Source organism: Eulemur rufifrons, chromosome 14 (assembly GCF_041146395.1).
Source record: "Eulemur rufifrons isolate Redbay chromosome 14, OSU_ERuf_1, whole genome shotgun sequence".
Taxonomy (NCBI): Eukaryota; Metazoa; Chordata; class Mammalia; order Primates; family Lemuridae; genus Eulemur; species Eulemur rufifrons.
Window position 1 is genome coordinate 7965117 of NC_090996.1, and position 20461 is coordinate 7985577.

Sequence of the window (20461 nt, forward strand, 5' to 3'; positions counted from 1 at the left end):
ACTCTAGAACTCCCTGGGTTCAAATCCTGGCTCTGACTCTTACCTAGCTGCGTGACCTTGGACAACTTACACAACCACCCTCTGCTTCAGTCCCCTGCCTGTCAAGAGGGGGCAGGAATGGTGCCCGCTCTGCTGCTGGGGGGCTTAAATGAGTTACTGGCACAAGGCACAGAATGCCAGCTGCTGTGACCGTTAGTGCCTGGCCCAAGGACCTCACAGGGAACGCGGGGAGGATGACAGCGAGATACCAGCACACCAGGCATCAGAGCATGAGGCGGCACAGCTGATCCCAGGGCAGCCCCAGTGCGCTTCCCCTCGTCTATGTCCAAAGGGCTCCACCCTCATCTTCTCCCCAGACCGTTTCCTCTCAGACTGCAATTGGCAGCCTCCGGATTCCTTCTGCACCTGGAAGGAGGGTGTGGGACGCAGCAGAAAACAGGATATCCCTTCACCTGACGCGGCTTAGTCTTGCTCTTTCCCCTTTGTGCAGTCTGCTCGCCAGGGAGACATCTGACGGCTCTTTCCCTTTCCCTTCCGCCCACTGGCACCGCAGGGAAGGTGTCTGTCCCGGGGCTGTCAGTTCACCAGGAAGGAAAACGCCTCACCCAGCCCTGATGGGAACAGAGAGAGCTGCAGTCACAAAGCCCCCGTGCCCCTGTGAGCAGAGAGGGACAGGGCTCCCCTCAGGTCGGCAGGGGGGAGGACGCTGACTGAGGAAAGCAGGACGAGTGTGGTGTCCGGTTAACAATCCCGTCTGGACGGTGTCCGTCCTCAGCAATCGGTCTGAGCTATAAGGGGATCAAGAAGTAATAACAGAGACAGCTGAAAATGCTAGAAAGTCTAGTCATCTGCGTTCTTTCAGTTAAAGGGCAAATATTAATGGTATTAAAACTGAGAAAGCTGGAGGGCATCTTAATATTAAGCAAATGTTGGGACATGGTAATACCAAAGCTGCCCGTGTGCCAGAGACTATTCTAGATGCTTTGCAGGTCTTAATGCAATGATAACGTACAACCTGTCTTGCAAGCTAAACACGGTGGTGCTATTAATTTGCCCCCAGCAGCAGAGAGGCTGGGCTGCAGCAGTGGTTCTCAAAGTGTGGTCTCTGGATGGGCAGCACCGACTTCCCGGGTAGCTTGTTAGAAATGTGAATTCGCAGGCACCAGCTCAGATCTGCTGAATCGGAAACTCCAGGGGTGGGGCCCAGGGAGCTCTGTCTTAACAAGCCTTCTAGATGTTTCTAATGCATGCTCAAGTTTAAGGACCACTGAGCTAGATTTGCTGTGGTAACAAAAATCCCCTACTCTCAGTGGCTTAAAACGGCAGAGGAATATTTCTTCCTCACACTACTTGTCTGCTGGGGGTGGAAAGCTCACGGCGGCACTGAGGCACCCTTTGGAAATGGCCCTAAAGGCATATAAAATGATGAATAAACATTTATTCAAGAAAATCTACTAAAATTTAGTAAGAACAGTGAGAGTCTGTGGTATTTAAACTAAGACCAATTCCCCACCCCTGAGCTCAACAAGATGGAAATTCTCCCCGACTGGTACAGCCAAGAACACAGAGGTCCCCTCCCTGTAGCTCCCCGTAGGAAGGCTTTCTTCCCACAAGGGGCAGGAAATAAGAATTTCTCGGCCGGGCGCGGTGGCTCACGCCTGTAATCCTAGCACTCTGGGAGGCCGAGGTGGGCGGATCGTTTGAGCCCAGGAGTTCGAGACCAGCCTGAGCAAGAGCGAGACCCCATCTCTACTAAAAAATAGAAAGAAATTATATGGACAGCTAAAAATATATATAGAAAAAATTAGCCGGGCATGGTGGCGCATGCCTGTAGTCCCAGCTACTCGGGAGGCTGAGGCAGGAGGATCGCTTGAGCTCAGGAGTTTGAGGTTGCTGTGAGCTAGGCTGACGCCACGGCACTCACTCTAGCCTGGGCAACAGAGTGAGACTCTGTCTCAAAAAAAAAAAAAAAAAAAAAAAAAAAAAAAGAATTTCTCATCCTGCCCCCAGCAGTAGGTGAGGCATCGTTCCGGGCAGGTGTGGCTGAGAGGTGGGGGCTCCCTTCTTGCACCCAGCCCCCACTCCACGCTGGGCATGGCACCGCTGAGAACACTGGGGCCCTCAGTCCCTTGCTCTGACTTGTAAGGTCCACTGGGGGGAGGGGCAAGCCAAGAAGACCTGAGGCTACTTCCTGCCTCTTCCACCGAGCACTGAGCTCCTAAAGCAGGAGTGTCATTCAGAAAGAAGCTTGGATTGTCCCATCCCCCAGCTCCTGAGCCGGGACATAGAGATTTTGCCCAGGGGATGAGGCAGGCCATGGCACAGAGAGTTCCAAATGTCTTCCCAAAGAGACTGATTTCATTTGCAATGGAATGTGAAAAGGTTGAAGCCTAAGAATGCTTTCAAAACCAGGAGAGGTGGTGGTAAAAGACAGTGGGAAGGAGATTGGTAGAGTCATTAGAGATGTAGGCTAAACTGTAGGCTGGCTAGTTTTCTGGAGAGAACCAGGGAAAGAGACAGCTGAGAGGAGCCCTCTCGGGATCAGGACAAATCTCAAACACTGATCTTGGGACCTCTCCCTTCAAATGAGCGGGAATTTGATCGGATTAGTCTGTGGGACAATTTATGCCCCGGGGCAATGTTAAGGACAATAGAGCAATCAGCCAAGAATTAATGGAGCTTAACAGGTGAGTGTGGTTAGAAAAAGAGACAAAGAGTGTCCTTCCCAAACCACAGTCACCCCAGGGTGACATGATAAGGAGGGAAGAGGGTGGACTAGACTCTGCTAAAATATCCATCTAGTCATTAAACAAATAAGCAAACAAAAAAATAAGCTCTGGGAAATGCAGGACCAGTATTGAGTTTCTGCACTATATTATCTAAAATTTTCCAAAGAAATGTGAGACATTTAAAGAAATAGGAGAGTATGACCCATACACCAGGAAGAAAGCAGGTAAGAGAAACCACATGTGAAAGTGATCAGATGTTAGATTTAACAGACAAATACTTCAAGGTAGCCATTATAAATATGTTAAAAGAATGAAAGGAAACTATGATAAAAGAAGTAAAAAAGATATGATGACAAAGTTGCATCAAATAGAGAATATCAATACAGAGGTAGAAATTATAAAAAAGAACCAAATGGAAATTCTGGAGTTGAAAAGTACAATAACTGAAATGAAAAATTCACTAGAGGAATAACAGCGGATTTAAGCTGGCAGAAGAAACTTAAAGATAGATTGATAGAGATTATGCAATCTGAGAACAGAGTTTTTTTTTTTATGTGAAGAAAAATGAACAAAGCCTCAGAGAAATGTGGGACATCATTGAGTACACCTTTATATGTGTAATGGGAGTACCAGAAAAAGAGGAAAGAAAGAAAGGAGCAGAAAAACTATTTAAAGAAACATCTGAAAATGTCCCAAATTTATTGAAAAACACTAATTTACACATTCAGGAAACCCAACAAACTCTAAATAAGATAAAGAAATCCAAAGATAGATACATCAGAGTAAAAATACTGAAATCCAAAGACAAAAAGAAAATCTTGAACAAAGGAAGAGGAAAACATCTCATCACTGACAAGGGAACCTCAAGAATGACAGCTGACTTCTTATCAGAAACAATGGAGGCCAAAAGGCAGTGGGATAACATATTCAAAATGTGCTAAGGAAAACAAAACAAAACAAAACTGTCAACAAGAATCCTATATTCAGCAAATTATCTGTCAAAAATGAAGGCAAAATAAAGACATTCCCAAATAAACAAAAACTGAGATAATTTGTTGCTATCATGCCTGCCTTGTAAAAAATATTGAAGGAAGTTATTCAGATTGAAAGCAAGTGACCTCAGACAGTCATTCACATGAAAAAAACAAAACCAAACAAAATCAGTAAATATGACTATGTAATTATAAAAGGCAGTATAAAGTCATATTCCTTCATCTTTTTTCTCTTAACTGATTTAAGAAGCAAAAGTATAAAACAGTATTATATTAGGTATCGTTGGGCCTATAACATATGGAATGTAATGTATTTGATAACAGCACAAAGGAGATGGGTGGGAAGAAAATTACTCAAGGTAGTAACTTGAATCCATAGGAACAAATAAAGAAATTCAGAATAATATTTTAAAGTCATGGTTTGGGAGATGTAATATTTTGAAATTGATCTAAATATTCCCTGCAATCTCTATCAAAACTTCAACCGTTCCCCTCTTTTGTTTTCCAGAAATGGACAAGATGATTCTAAAATCATTTGGAAATACAAGAAATCCAAAATGGCCAAAATAATTGAAAAAGAACAAAGTTGGAAGACTCATACTTTCTGATTACAAACCTTACTCTAAAGTGAAGTAATCACGAAAATGTGGTATTAGCATAAAGACAGACACATAGATCAGTAGAATAGAATTGAGAGTCTAGAAATAAACACATGTATCTATGGTCAACAGATTTTTGACAGGGATAGAAAGATGATTTAATAGGGAAAGAACAGTGATTTCAACAAGTGGCGCTGGTCCTGGGACAACTAAAGAGCCACATGCAAAAGATTGTAGTTGGATTCTTACCCCATGCCATATACAAAAACTAATTAAAAATGGATCAAATACCTAAATATGAGAACTAAAACTATAAACCTCTTAGAAAGAAAATCTAGGGATAAATATCCATGACTCTGACTGGGCAATGGTTTCTTAGTTTTTATTTCTTTTTTTTTTTTTTTTTTTTTTTTTGAGACAGAGTTTCGCTTTGTTGCCCGGGCTAGAGTGAGTGCCATGGCATCAGCCTAGCTCACAGCAACCTCAGACTCCTGGGCTTAAGCGATCCTACTGCCTCAGCCTCCCGAGTAGCTGGGACTGCAGGCATGCACCACCATGCCCGGCTAATTTTTTGTATATATATATTTTAGTTGTCCATATAATTTCTTTCTATTTTTAGTAGAGACGGGGTCTCGCTCTTGCTCAGGCTGGTCTCGAACTCCTGACCTCGAGCGATCCACCCGCCTCAGCCTCCCAGAGTGCTAGGATTACAGGCGTGAGCCACCACGCCCGGCCTTTTTTTTTTTTTTTTTTTTTTCTTTTGAGACAGAGTCTCGCTCTGTTGCCCGGGCTAGAGTGAGTGCCGTGGCGTCAGCCTAGCTCACAGCCACCTCAAACTCCTGGGCTTAAGCAATCCTACTGCCTCAGCCTCCCAAGTAGCTGGGACTACAGGCATGCGCCCACCATGCCCGGCTCATTTTTTCTATATATATTTTTTTAGTTGGCCAGATAATTTCTTTCTATTTTTTAGTAGAGACGGGGTCTCACTCTTGCTCAGGCTGGTCTCGAACTCCTGACCTCCAGCAATCCACCCACCTCGGCCTCCCAGAGTGCTAGGATTACAGGCGTGAGCCACCGCGCCCGGCCTAGTTTTTATTTCTTCTTGAAGAAATAACACTGTAAATTGTTGCTTAGATATGACATCAAAAGCATGAGCAACAAGAGAAAAAATAGATAAATGGGACTTCATCAAAATTAGGTATAGTGTATAACTAATTTTTGTATATTTATCCTTCCTGCAACTTTGCTAAACTCACTTATTAACTCTAATAGTTATTTTGTTAACAATTTAGGGTTTTATTTTTTACATGTACAATCATGCCACATACAAATAGAGAAAGTTGTTTTTTTTTTTTTTTTTTTTGACAGAGTCTTGCTTTGTTGCCCGGGCTAGAGTGAGTGCCATGGCATCAGCCTAGCTCACAGCAACCTCAGACTCCTGGGCTTAAGCGATCCTACTGCCTCAGCCTCCCGAGTAGCTGGGACTGCAGGCATGCACCACCATGCCCGGCTAATTTTTTGTATATATATATTTTAGTTGTCCATATAATTTCTTTCTATTTTTAGTAGAGACGGGGTCTCGCTCTTGCTCAGGCTGGTCTCGAACTCCTGACCTCGAGCGATCCACCCGCCTCAGCCTCCCAGAGTGCTAGGATTACAGGCGTGAGCCACCACGCCCGGCCTTTTTTTTTTTTTTTTTTTTTTCTTTTGAGACAGAGTCTCGCTCTGTTGCCCGGGCTAGAGTGAGTGCCGTGGCGTCAGCCTAGCTCACAGCCACCTCAAACTCCTGGGCTTAAGCAATCCTACTGCCTCAGCCTCCCAAGTAGCTGGGACTACAGGCATGCGCCCACCATGCCCGGCTCATTTTTTCTATATATATTTTTTTAGTTGGCCAGATAATTTCTTTCTATTTTTTAGTAGAGACGGGGTCTCACTCTTGCTCAGGCTGGTCTCGAACTCCTGACCTCCAGCAATCCACCCACCTCGGCCTCCCAGAGTGCTAGGATTACAGGCGTGAGCCACCGCGCCCGGCCTAGTTTTTATTTCTTCTTGAAGAAATAACACTGTAAATTGTTGCTTAGATATGACATCAAAAGCATGAGCAACAAGAGAAAAAATAGATAAATGGGACTTCATCAAAATTAGGTATAGTGTATAACTAATTTTTGTATATTTATCCTTCCTGCAACTTTGCTAAACTCACTTATTAACTCTAATAGTTATTTTGTTAACAATTTAGGGTTTTATTTTTTACATGTACAATCATGCCACATACAAATAGAGAAAGTTGTTTTTTTTTTTTTTTTTTTTGACAGAGTCTTGCTTTGTTGCCCGGGCTAGAGTGAGTGCCATGGCATCAGCCTAGCTCACAGCAACTTCAAACTCCTGGGCTTAAGCGATCCTACTGCCTTAGCCTCCCGAGTAGCTGGGACGACAGGCATGAGCCACCATACCCGGCTAATTTTTTCTATATATATTTTAGTTGGCCAGATAATTTCTTTCTATTTTTAGTAGAGACGGGGTCTCGCTCTTGCTCAGGCTGGTCTCGAACTCCTGACCTCGAGCGATCCACCCGCCTTGGCCTCCCAGAGTGCTAGTATTACAGGCGTGAGCCACCGCGCCCGGCCAATAGAGAAAGTTTTATTTCTTCCTTTCCAATCTTGGTACCTTTTATTTCTTTTTTGTTGCCTAAATGCCCTGGTTAGACCCTCCAGTACAATGTTGAATAGAAGTAGTGAGAGTAAACATCCTTTTCTTTTCTTTTTTTTTAAGAGGGAAGCTAGACTGGGGTGCTTGATTTAGTGGGATATCTTTAAGTCTTTCACCATTAAGTATGTTGTTAGCTGTTGGTTTTTCATAGATACCCTCTCATAGTCTCCTTCTATTCACAGCTCATTGTGTGTTTTTATCGTGAAAGGACATTGGACTTTGTCAAATGATTTTCTTACACCTATTGAGATGATTTTTTTTTTTTTAGAGTTGGGGTCTCACTGTGTTGCCCAGGCTGGAGTGCAGTGGCACAATCATAGCTCACAGTAGCTTCAACCTCCTGGGGTCAAGTGATCCTCCTGTCTCAGCCTCCCGCGTCTGGCTTGGTTTTTGTTTTATATTCCATTGATATGATGTGTTATATTGACTGATTTTTATATGCTGAACTATTCTTAAATTTCTAGGATAAATCCCATGTAAGCATGTTTATAATCCTTTTTATACATTACTGGATTTGTTTTGCTACTATTTTGTTGGACATTTTTGTACCTATATTGATAAATGATATTAGTCTATAGTTTCATCTTCTTGTCTGTCTTTATCAAACTTTAGTATCAGGGTAATACTGGCCTCATAGAATGCGTTAGAAGTCTTCAGACCCATGGGTTATTTAGGAGTGTGCTGTTTAATTTCCAAGTGTTTGGATGTTTTCCTGTTATCATTTTGTTATTGATGCCTAGTTTAAGTCCACTAAGTCTGAGAAAATACTTTGTACAATTTCACTCCTTTCACATTTGTACAGGTTAGTTTTAGAGCTCTGGATATAGTCTACCCTGGTGACTGTTTCATGGGCACTTGAAAAGAATGTATATTCTGCCATTGTTGGATGGAGTGTTTTATAAATGTCACTTAAATCCAGTTGGTTGATGGGATTGTTCAGTTCTTCAATGGTCTTCCTCATTTTCTGTCTACTAGTACTATTATTTACTGAGAAAGAACTGCTGTAGTCTCTAACTGTAAATGTGGATTTGTCTTTTTCTCCTTTTATTCCTGTCAGCTTTTGCTTCATGTATTTTGAAACTCTTTTGTTAGGTACATCACATTTTGGATTGCTATGTCTTCTTGGAAAATTGACTCTTCTATCATTCTATAGCTTCTCTCTTTGCCCCTTATAATTTTCTTTGCTCTGAAGTCTATTTTGTCTGATATTAAACATAGCCACTCTGGCTTTCTTTTGATTTTTTTTTTTTTTTGCATAGTATATCTTTTTCCATGCTTTTAATTTTGCCCTATTTATATCATTACATTTGAAATGAGTTTCTGTAGATAGCATGCAGTTGGGTCTTGCTTTATTTTGTCTTGTTTTTATCCTTCCTGACAACCTCTCTCTTTTAATTGATGTATTTAGACCATCTACATTTAATGTAATTATTTGTAGGTTTGGGTTCAGGTCTACCATTTTATTATTTATTTTCTCTTATTCCTTCTTTTTTAAGTTTCTCTACTTCCCCCTTCCTGTCTTCTTTTTGGTCATTTGAATGTTTTTAGTATTTCATGTTTTCTATTGTGGTTTTCTTAGTTATTTTTTATTTTTAAAATAATGGGGTCTTGCTATGTTGTCCAGGCTGGACTTGAACTCCTGGGCTCAAGCAATCCTACTGCTTCATCCTCCTGAGTAGCTGGGACTACACGCGTGAACCACTGTGCCCAGATTTCTATTATGTTTTTGACTCTATCTCTTCATATAGTTTTTTTAGTGGTTGATCTAGGGAGCATAATATACTTAACTTTTCAGACTCCACTTAGAGTCAACATTTTACCATTTCAAGTGGAATATAGAAACCTTACCACCATTTAGGTCCCTTTAACCACCCCACTTTATATAGTTGTTGTTATATATTACATCAACATACATTGAAAATCCTGCCAAACTGTGTGATAAGTTTTGTTTTCAATCACAAAACATAGTTTTAAAAAGTTAAGAGACGAATAGTCTATTATATTTGCCCAATTTACCATTTCTGTTGCTTTTCCATTAATCCTGATATTTCAGATTTCCTTCTGGTATTATTTCCCTTCTGCCTGAAGAACTTCCTTTAGTAATTTCTTTGACAGGTGGTGTTCTGGGAACAAATCGCTTTACACTCTCTTCATCTGAGAATATCTTCATTTTACCTTAATTCCTACAGGATATTCTCACTGAATACAGAATTATAGTTGACAGTTCTTTTTCTTTCTGTACTTTAAAAATGTTGCCCCACTTCCTTCTGGCCCCAATGGTTTCTAATCAGAAATTTAGTTATTTGAATTGTTGTTCTTCTCTAATAATGTAAGTTTTTTCCTCTGGCTGCTTTTGTAATTTTTTCTTTGTTTTTAGTCTTCAACAGTTTAATTAGAATGTATCTGAGTGTGTATCTCTTTAGGTTTATCCTGTTCATGATTTACTTAGCTTATTGAATTTTTAGGTTTATATCTTTTGCCAAATTTGAAAAGTTTCCAGTCATTATATCTTCAGATACAATGTGCCATGTTTTATAGCTACATTTTGTGGGAGAGATGGGATGAAGTGTGTTCCTTTATGGTACCTGGAAACAGAAAGTCAAAGTTCATTTTAATTAATATGATTAAATAAGATGGCTACACCATCTTTTTTTGGGTTAGAATTTGTGTAGCATAGGTTTTGTCTTTCCTTTATTTCCAATATTTCTGCATCCTAATATTTATGTGTCTGACTTCTGTTTAACTGTTTACTCTGACACTCTCTTTTAACCTATGAATTTTGTCCATTTACATTTATTGTGATTAATTATATGTTTTGGATTGTACTATTTATGTCTTTCTTTTTCTCTGTTTTTCTCTGTTTCTTTGCTTCCCTTTTCTGTCTTCCATTAGACTGGCTAAATTTTCTGTTTTCTCTTCTTCCTAGCCCCCACTCTAGATACCACTTTGGAAGTTAAACATTCTATTTTATTTCTTTTATAGATTACTTTAAAATTTTTACCTTGTACACTTAAATTAACAATGTTTACAGTGTATATCTTGACTACTCTCTTGACTAATACAAGGAACTTAGTCATCTCCTGGTGTTCAATATTTTAATTGCATCTTTTAATACTCCAAAATTGGTTATTGTTGTTATTGTTAGATTTAGTCACATGTTTACTTATTTTTATTTGTATTTTTTGTCTATCATTGCTTCCTTCTCACCCCTTTCCCTGGGTTCTGAAAGATATAGCAGGCCGGGCGCGGTGGCTCACGCCTGTAATCCTAGCACTCTGGGAGGCGGAGGCGGGTGGATTGTTTGAGCTCAGGAGTTCCAGCAAGAGTGAGACCTGTCTCTACTAAAAATAGAAAGAAATTATCTGGCCAGCTAAAAATATATATAGAAAAAATTAGCCGGGCATGGCGGCACATGCCTGTAGTCCCAGCTACTCGGGAGGCTGAGGCAGTAGGATTGCTTGAGCCCAGGAGTTTGAGGTTGCTGTGAGCTGGGCTGCCGCCAGGGCACTCACTCTAGCCCGGGCAACAGAGCGAGACTCTGTCTCAAAATAAATAAATAAATAAATAAATAAACAAACAAACAAACGAGAGCAGAATACGGCCTCTCCCCAAGCACAACTGGGGGCCGCGGAGTCCTGTCCCTTTCCGGTCCGCTGCTAGGAGGACAGCCTTGGCAGGCCACCCCTGATGACAGTGTTCGCTGACCAACTCTAGGCAGGGACTCCTGGAAGAGGCACCCACCCCTCCCCACTGACTCCGGTTTCCAAACAGCCCATTCATCCTGGGGCGGGGGTGTGGCAGCGGTCGGAGGAGGACCCCCAGCCTGCTCCCCCAGCCCTGGGGCGGGATGGGGGACCCCCAGCGGCGGCGGCTACCACGGCGGAGGCCCCAGCACGGGAAGAAAAGCATTTCTGTCTCCCTCCCGCTCTGCCTCGGGTTTCGCACTTCCCTTCCCGGGGACAATCTCGACCTTCACCGTGAAGGGCCTTTTGCAAACACATACACACGCACATGTATTTTTGGAAGAAGGGGAAAAATTCCAAGAGAACCTCTGCTCGGTTAAAAATGAAGCGCAGATTATATTAAGAGTGAAAGGCGAGCGGGGCGGCTCGGGCGCAGACAGAGGGCCTTTTCATCCGCCCGGCCGCGCGCCGCGGGCCGCTGCCAACACAAACGCGGGCGGACCCGAACCCGCGGAGCGCCGGCCGCGCTGCCAGGCCGCGTCCCCGCCCGCCCCGCTGGCGCCGCTCCGCGTTTCCGCTCTGCTGACGCGCTGGAATCGCCGGCGGCCGGGCGCGGGGACCCGGGCCGCGCGGAGAGCGCGCCCGGCGAGGGCGCCCGAGGGTCCCCTGCGCGTCCCGGAGCCCCCAGGTCGGGGCTGGGAAGGTCCCCCTGGCCGCCGGGCCGCTCGTCTTCTCCCGGCCCCCCGCGCACCGTGGGTGCTCTGTGGGCTCGAGGCCGCCTCCTCCAGGCAGCGCGTCCGGGTCGTGCCTCCGCTGACCTCCCTCAGGCCGCACCCGGGGCTTGTCAGGCCCGAACTCCTGGCAAGGTCCGTGTCCCTCCTGCAGCCCCTCGGCCAGCGCGAGCCTCCCCCAGCCCGCACGTGTCAGGGACGAAAACAGCGCGCGGGTCCCGCCACTGGTTCCCACGGAAATCCCCCGGGGCCGGTGGCCTAGCGGTTCGCCACCCGGGGCCTCCAACTCCCGTGATGTCGGGAAAGTCACTTAACCTCACCGGGAAACCGGGCGCAGTCCAGTCAGTCCCCGCGCCGGGAGCCCCTGTGCGGCTGAGGCCAGGCTGTGGCGGCCCTTTCTCTGCAGGACCCTCGCCCCGGGCCAGGGCTTCCCTCCTGGGCCGCTGCCCAGACCCTGCCCTCACGGAGGAGTCGTCTCTGTGCTCCGACTGGGGCGCAGCCTGGCCCGGCCCGCCCCCAGCCCCAATTCCAGGACTCAGCACTGGCTCCCGCCTGATGCAGAGGCGGGTGCTAACCCAGCTGGCCAATCAGAGACCACCACCCACCTTCTGATTGGTTCAGGGATGAGCAGCCGCCCAAGCTAAGCCAATCAAAGCCTTCCCTGGGCTTTTCCCCAGAAGCCCACAGCAAGTGTCTGGATCTCCTTACTTGGGTGAAGCTGAGGCTGCTTAACAGTCCTCGCCCTGGCCCCAGAAGGAAGCCTGCTGCAGGGAGAAGCAAGGAGGACCACAGAGGCAAGCGGAAGTGAGATGCAGCCAGTGAGAGGTGAGAGAGCGGAAGACCCAGACAGACACAGACAGGGAAGTTATCCTCGGTACCTAGGATCCAGCTGTGCCTGCAGACAGTGCCACCCTTGGACCACCTGTGACAGCAGGCAGTCCATTGTCTGTTTGTCTGGGCCAATTTAAGTTGGGTTTCTGTCCTTTGGAATCAAGAGTCCCACCTAACGCCCTCACCACTACCTGTAAAATAAAGCCCAAGCCCTTGGACATGGTATTTGTGGCCTTTGCAATGTGCAGCCTGCTTCTCTGTCTGTCCTTGGGTCCGCTTACCCTTGGGCAGTGCTTTATCATTCACAAAGGACTTTCATAAGCATGATCTGAGGTGCTCCTCACCACAACCTGGGTGTCAGATAAGGAAACTGAGACTTCAGTATGAAGTGCCATATCCCAGGTCACACACGAAGGGATGGGAATGAACTTGCAGCCGAGTCACCTCAGAACACAGCCACTCTCCCATCTGCACCCTCCCTATCTCCCACCTCACCTGAGGACCAACTGGGCCTAAACCCTCCACTTGGGTGTCTGCGCAGAGCAGTGTGCCTCCAGTACTCCCCTCTCCTCTGGCAATTCAGTCCTTTGAGGCTCAGTGTGTGTCCACCTCCCCTGAGGCACTTTCTGCAGGAACCCCTCCCTGTCCTTGGGCCTGCACTGGCCCCAGGCATCGGTCACTTGGGCTCTAGACGTTGTGGGCTGGGTGGCTGCACTCCCATCTTGCTCCCCCATGTGCAGAGTTAGGTGCTGGAGGCAGGAGCCTGCCATATGCCTCTTTAGATATGCTTTCTGAATATTTAGGAGGCAGAAGCCACAGGATGTGACAACCAATGAGATTTGGGAAGTAAGAGTGAAAGAGGAGTAAAGCATGGTAACCCTAAAGTTTCTAGAGTAGATGTTATCACTAACCAACCTCAGGAAGGTCAGAGGAGGCCCAGGTTACCCAGGATGGACCAGGAAGGAGTGGTCCCAAATGCCCCTGAGGGTACAGAGCTAAGGTCCAGAGAGGGTGGGGCTGGGGGAGGAGGTTTGGGAAGCTCCGAGGTAAAGATGGAGGCTGAGGCCTTGGGAGTCAAGGAGTTCACATATGAACTGTTCATGTGGAAGAAAAGATGACCAAGGACAGAGCCCCAGCATTTAAGGAACTGGCAGAGGAAGAGGAAGAGGAGAAAGAGGTGGAAAAGAGGAGGAAGGTCAGTGAAGGAGACAGAATAGGAGAGTGATTTGTGAAAGCCACATGAGAAGGAATTTTAAGAAAGGATTGTTGAAAAGTGGCACATGATTTCAGAGGCCTGTGGAAAGAGGACTTCTTTCTAGAAGGAAAGTAGCCACTGGACAGGTAACTAAGGAGTCCCCGGGGGCCTAGCTCAGAGGAGTCTGACAGCAATGGGCCAGAGGCAGCCACCGATGGGGAAGAAGCTGAGAGAGCCTGTGCAGACAACTTGGCCCAAAGGCCTGGCAAATTTGGGTTTAACAAACATTTTCCAGGCCTACAAATTTGTAGGAGAACCAAAAAACATTATTGAGAGACATTAAAGAAGACCTAAATAAATGGGAAGAGATTCATGTTTATAGATTAGAAGACTTAATATTGTTAAAATGGCAATAATCCCCAAAGTGGTCTACGGATTCAAAGCAATCCCTGTCAAAATCCAGCTGCCTTTTTTGTAGAAATTGACAAGTTTATTCTAAAACTCATATGGAAAAAAGCAAGGAAAACAGAATAGCTAAAACAAAATTGAAAAAGAAGAACAAAGTTGGAAGAGTCACAATTCTTGATATAAAAAATTTACTATAAAGCTACAGTAATCAAAACTGTGTGGTATTGGCATAGAATAGACACAGAGATCACTGAAATAGAATTGAGAGTCCAGAAATAAACCCATGCATCCATGGTTCCCAAGACTATCCAATGAGTTTTAATAATCTCCTTCTATAAATGTGCTGGGAAACTGGGTATACACATGTAAAAGAATAAAGTTGGGCTCCTACTTTATAGCATGCACAAAAATTAACTCAAAGGGATCAACCACCTATATGTAAGAGCTAAGGCTATAGAACTCTTAGAAAAACACAACTGGATAAATCTTTATGACCCTGGATTTGGCAATGATTTCTTAGATAATACACCAACAGCACAAGCAACAAAAGAAAAACAGATAAACTTGGACTTCATCAAAATTTAAAATGTTTGTGCTTCAAAGGATACCATCAAGAATGTGAAAAGACAACCCACAGACTGGGAGCATATTTTTGTAAATTATAAATCTGATACGGGACTAGTTTTCAGAACATATAAAGAACTCTTACAACTCAATGATAAAAGGACAAATAGCCCAATTAAAAAGTGGGCCAAAGTTCTAAAAAGACATTTCTCCAAGGCAGATATACAAATGGCCAATAAGCACATGAAAAGATGTTCCACTTCATTTGTCATTTGCTTTTCCTGCAAATCAAAACCACTCCACACCCACTAGGATGGCTACTAAAAAAGAAAAGAAAAGAACAAGTGTTGCCAAGGATGTGGAGAAATAGGAACCTTCATACATTGCTGGTGGGGATGTAAAATGGTGCAGTTGCTGTGGAAAACAGTATGGCAGCTTCTCAAGAAGTTACACATGGAGGCCGGGCGCGGTGGCTCACGCCTGTAATCCTAGCACTTAGGAGGCCGAGGCGAGTGGATCGTTTGAGCTCAGGAGTTCAAGACCAGCCTGAGCAAGAGCAAGACCCTGTCTCTACTAAAAATACAAAGAAATTATCTGGCCAATTAAAAACATATAGAAAAAATTAGCTGGGCATGGTGGGCCATGCCTGTAGTCCCAGCTACTCGGGAGGCTGAGGCAGGAGGATCGCTTGAGCCCAGGAGTTGGAGGTTGCTGTGAGCTAGGAGGATGCCACGGCACTCTAGCCTGGGCAACAGAGCAAGACTCTGTCTCAAAAAAAAAAAAAAAAAGTTACACATGGAATGACCCAGCGATTCCATTCCTAAGTATAGACCCCAAAATAATTGAAAGGAGATGTTTACATTTTAAAAATACAAGAATGTTCATAGAAGCATTAGCCATAACAGCCAAAAAGTAGAAACAAACCAATGTCCACCAACGAATGGATAAACAACAGTGGTAGGTGGATCCATACAGTGCAATATCATTCAGACATAAAAAGGAATTACATATTGATTGATCCATGCTACAACATGGATGAACTGTGAAAACATGCTAAGTGAAAGAAGCCAGACACAAAAGGTTATGTGTTCTATGATTCCATTTATAAGAATTATCCAGAACAGGCAAATGCAGAGGAGAAAGCAGATCAGCGATTGCAGGGCCTGGGGGACAGATGCGTCGGGAGTGACTGCTGTGCGTTTGGTGTTTCTTTTTGAGGTGATGAAAATATTCTGGGATTAGATAGGGTGATGGTTGCACAACTTTAGGAATATGCTAAAAAAAAACCCCACTAAATTGTACATCTTAAGAGTGAAATTCATGGTATATGAATGATATGTCCATTTTTTTTAAAAAGGCGGAAGAATATATGAAGATGTCCTCTTGTGAAAATCATTCTCTCTCCTGGAGGCATAACAGGAATTGCCACTAGCGAGAAGGGACTGGGAATGAGTGAGGGGTAAGGGTGGGAGGGAGGGCACTTGGACATCAGTTTTGAATCGTGTGAATGGGTTCCATTTTCAAGACATAAATAAATAAATAAATAAACATGTCTGGTTCTGGACTAAAGCGGGAGGCAGGCTTGCAGGAGCGTCACATTTGGAAGGAGGGACCGGCCGTGCATGGAGGTAGAGGATGGCGGTGGCAGAGGCAGGGAAGGACCCCAGGAGGCGAGGGCGGCAGGGATGCAGAAGGAACGGGCCATGGGAGGGTTATTTCCTGCCTGATGGCCTTTGTTTCTCTGTGGAGGGGCAAAGCCCCTGGGCCTGGAAGAGGCGTGGGGTGCCCGGCGGGGAAGGGGCACAAAGGGCGAAGCTGGGAAGGGCCTCCGCATGGGATCAGAAAGGAGCCGGTGACGCATGAAAGGGCTGCTGAGTAATTCTGAGGTTGGAAACGCACCGTGGTGACTCTCACATCTATTCCACCAGCTTGAGTGAGTCTCTTTGTGAGGCCCGGAACACTGTGCTATTGATGGGGGCGAGCTATCGGCTGTGGCCACACCGGGTCGGCCATCCAGGCGCCTGCCTTGCGTTCCAAATGCAGGAGGCAGGGCCCTGTGCGCTGGGGCTGGCGGTGCCCAGCCCGAGGGGAGGTGCAGGGCCAGGGCATGACCCCGTGATGGCCCCTTCTCTAAACTGGGCTGGGGACCTGAACTGGTCCCCATCCCTGGGCTGGGGACCTGAATTGTTTTGGGGCCACAGAAAAAGTGGCTGACATTGCTGAGGGCCTCATTCCTCCCAACCAACTCTGATTTTTCTGACAAATCTTCATAACTGACTTTTAAGCCCTCGCTGCATTTCTAGCCAAATGGCTGCTTTCTGAGGCCGCTAGGGCTCTCCTGACACCCACTGGCAACATGCAGGGTGCACCTGAGGACCTCATCGAATTCCATGTTCACAAGCAGCACGGAGGGAGGTGGCCCTGTTGTCCTATGTGGAGAAAAGGAGTCATGGAGCACGACTTTGTTCTATGCGCCCCCTGGGCACTTCCCTGGGCTGGAGACTGTCCTCGGAACTGCAGCCTGTAGACCCGCCTGGGTGCGGGGGGTGTGACCTGGCACAATTCAGGGCCCTTCCTGCCTTGGTGGAGCACTGTCTCCGGTCCCCATCCTCTGCCACCGGCACTGCCCTGCCCTTTCAGCTGTTGCTGCACCCCGTGGCTCATGTGGAGCTCACAGTCATCCGGGTTTGTCTTCTCCCTTTTTTATTAAGGGTCCTGAACCAGGTTGGTCTGCACAGCGGACCAGTGCAGCTCTCAGCGCAAGCCACCTGTTCTGCATTGTCATTCTGTCTTGCCCCTAGGATTCCATGAGGCATGAGGTCAAAAAGCCTCATTGAAATCCATTTAATCCTTCAATAAACCAGGGCTCTGGTCTATCAGACTGTGCTGGGGAATGAAGATTCAAAGTCAAGTAAAATATTGTCCCTGCCCTCAAGGAGCTCCCAGTCTCGGGGAAGTCTGGCCAGACCATCTGGAATCTGTGGTGTGATGCGGATGAGGATTCTGGGCACTGAAGAGGCAACCATGTCAGGGTGGTCAGGGAAGGCTGCCTGGAGGAGGAGCTTAAGCTCTTTTTTCTTTTCAGGTCTATGCATGTATTAATATTTTTAACCACCTTATACATGTGTTTTTGTTTTTGTTTTTGAGACAGAGTGTTGCTCTATTGCCTGGGCTAGAGTGCCATAGCATCAGCCTGGTTCACAACCACCTCAAACTCCTGGGTTCAAGCAATCCTCCTGCCTCAGCCTCCTGAGTAGCTGGGACTACAGGCACAGGCCACCACGCCCAGCTAATTTTTTCTATTTTTAGTAGAGACAGGGTCTCACTCTTGCTCAGGCTGGTTTCAAACTCCTGAGCTCCAGTGATCCTCCCGCCTCGGCCTCCCAGAGTGCTAGGATTACAGACGTGAGCCACCACGCCCAGCCCATGTGGTTTTTGTATAAGGCAATTAAAATGTTTTTTAAAAACATGAGCAAGACATATTTTAATATCAAGCAAAGAGGAAAGTTTCTGTGGTTTTATTTGGCTTGAGGAAAGGGAAATTCACTCTTGTGCTGAGTGACCCCTTTTCCATGGCTGTCAGGGCAGCTGATGGTGAGCTGGGGACTCATGTGTCTGGACTCCCAGGTCCTGCCACCTTAGGCTTGGGATCCTGCGGGTGTTCTGCCCAGCTGGGAAGAGGCTTGGGGGTGTGGTCCAGGTGGAGCCAGCGGAACACGGGAAGGCAGAGGGCAGACAGGTGTGAATAGCAGGAACCGAGAGAGGCCGTGCTCCTGCTAAATTAGGGAGTTTGAACTTTATCTCAAAGGCTACTGGGAGGGACTGAAGGACTTTCAGCCAGCGCAGCACAGGGCTCGCAGGTGGAGAGGGGAGGCCGCGGGGACAGTGTGCAGTGATCCAGGTGAGAGGCGTTAGCGTCCCATCCAGGCAGGGCAGAGGGACGAAGAGCAGGGGTGGGGACAAGGGACTTAAAGACACGAAGCCCCAGGCCTCAGAGGCCAGCGAATGGGGCAGAGTGGAAGGGGGACAGCAGGACAGTGTCTGGCTCAGGGGCCTGGGCTGGGGGCAGGTGGAGGGAAAGGCGTTCACTTCCTTATGCTGAGGGGGGTGGGGGCTCACGCACTACCCAGGGGTCCTTCCAGTGACAACAGAGTTTGGTGAGCCTCTTCTCCAAGGACAGACGGTGGCCCCAGCCTATCCCTGCTTACTTATCCCTCTCATAATTTGCCTCAAAATGGAGTTAGAAACCAACAGGTAAGCATCAGGAATTAGGGCTCAGATTCAATCAGCATTCATTGAGCACCCACTGTGTACCCAGCACGGAGTGAGCAGCAGCTCCCCCTGGCACAGGCCTCACAGGGTCACTGCGGGCCTCTGGGGCACAGCCGTGGGCAGGAGTAGGTTTGGGGCTCCTTCAGCGATGCCCGTGGCCCCTTTCCAAAGCAGCCATTTGTCTGCAGTCTGTGCCCTGCTGCTCTTCTTGTTTCCTGGATTTCTCCAAGAGCAGCTGCCAAGCTCACCATCCCCCGCAAGCCCCTTCCCTTTGGGAGGGTGCATTGTCTGGGTCTAAATGTTCCCTGTCCCAGGAAGGCAGCTCTGCCCGACTGAGGGTCGAGGGCACACTCAGCAGGAGGGAGCTGGGAAGGGGGAGTGGGATGGGGGAAAAGGGAGATTTGCCTCAAGTCCCCCCATCTCAGCTGCACTTCTAGCTTGAACAGTTGCAAATTAAGAATATCACATTTGTAAGAAAGATGAAATCCTTTTAGTTTATTACAATATTTATATCATGCTATATTGTTATTTTTCTGCTGACATTTCTTTCTAGAAGGTTTGCCTCCTAGGCCAAACGTGTGTATGTGTGCACACGCACGTAAGGGGCATTGCTTAGCCTGTGCTTGGATTAAGTCTGGTTCTCACCGTTATTAGGACGGTACACGCCTGCGCTGGTCAAAGCACTTAGAGAGGTCGAGGTAAGCCCCTTAGCCAGGTCATGCCAGAGCAGGTGCCAAGAGAAAGAGCTCAGCCTCGTCCCTCCAGCCAGCCTAGCTCCTGAGCCCAGGACAGAAGGCGCCTCCAGGACTGGTTTTCACTGGGACAGGAGCCCTTGGCCTGACACAGCCTCGAGACGGTCCTGGCTGCCACCTGCCTCAGGTGCTCCAGGCTCTGCCCCTGCGGCTGCGCGTAGGGCTGACTATACCTGTTGCCTTTCCCCACTCTTGGAGGGCAGGGCGGTCTCCGTGAGCTGGGTCCCACACCCCCTTTCCTGGGGACGGAGTTCAGCAGTCGGGTGGCAGAGAGAGGCCAAGTACCCTTCCCAGCAGCTGCGCTGGGCACACAAGCCCCCGCCACTGGCGGAGCTGAGGTGGGCCTTAATGCTCCCCTCCGGGGCCACCAGGCCTGCCCAGAAAGCATGGAGTGGGTTATGTCGCCATCTATTGCCCAGTCTGCTCAGCAAACGTCAGCCTCGCCCCTGTGAGCTCAAATCCTCTTCAGGGGAGAGAAACTGGCCTCAGGTGGTGGCACGAGGGGAACGCCTCAAGAGCCTGGTGGAAAGAGCCCACGGATCCAAGTTGGAACCGGGTCTACCTCAGTTCTACCTGTGTCACCTGGGCCAGTACCAGGGCCTCAATGCCCCTCCCTCTGAAATGACCATCGAGATTCCACTGGGGGGAGGGAGGGGCTGGAGAGCAGGGGCCCTGAGCCGATGGTCCCACTACCACCCGGGTGAGTAGGAAAAGCAGCCACCGAGTCCCAAGTCCCAGCTTTGACAAGTGTCTGAAGCTCTCTAAGCCAGCCTTTCCTGCCCTTGGTAAGCACAGACGCTGCTGGAGGCCTCCAGGGTTGCGGGGAGCAAACTTCAGCCCTGCTGTGAGGCCCGACCCACAGGGGCGGCAGCCACTACCCGTCATCACAGCGCCCAGGCTGAGATGCCCACAGCAGACACACCTCGCAAGCACACACCACGGTGCTCACGAGCACGGCTGCCAATGGGAGGCGGCGTGGAGACGAGAGGACGTGAA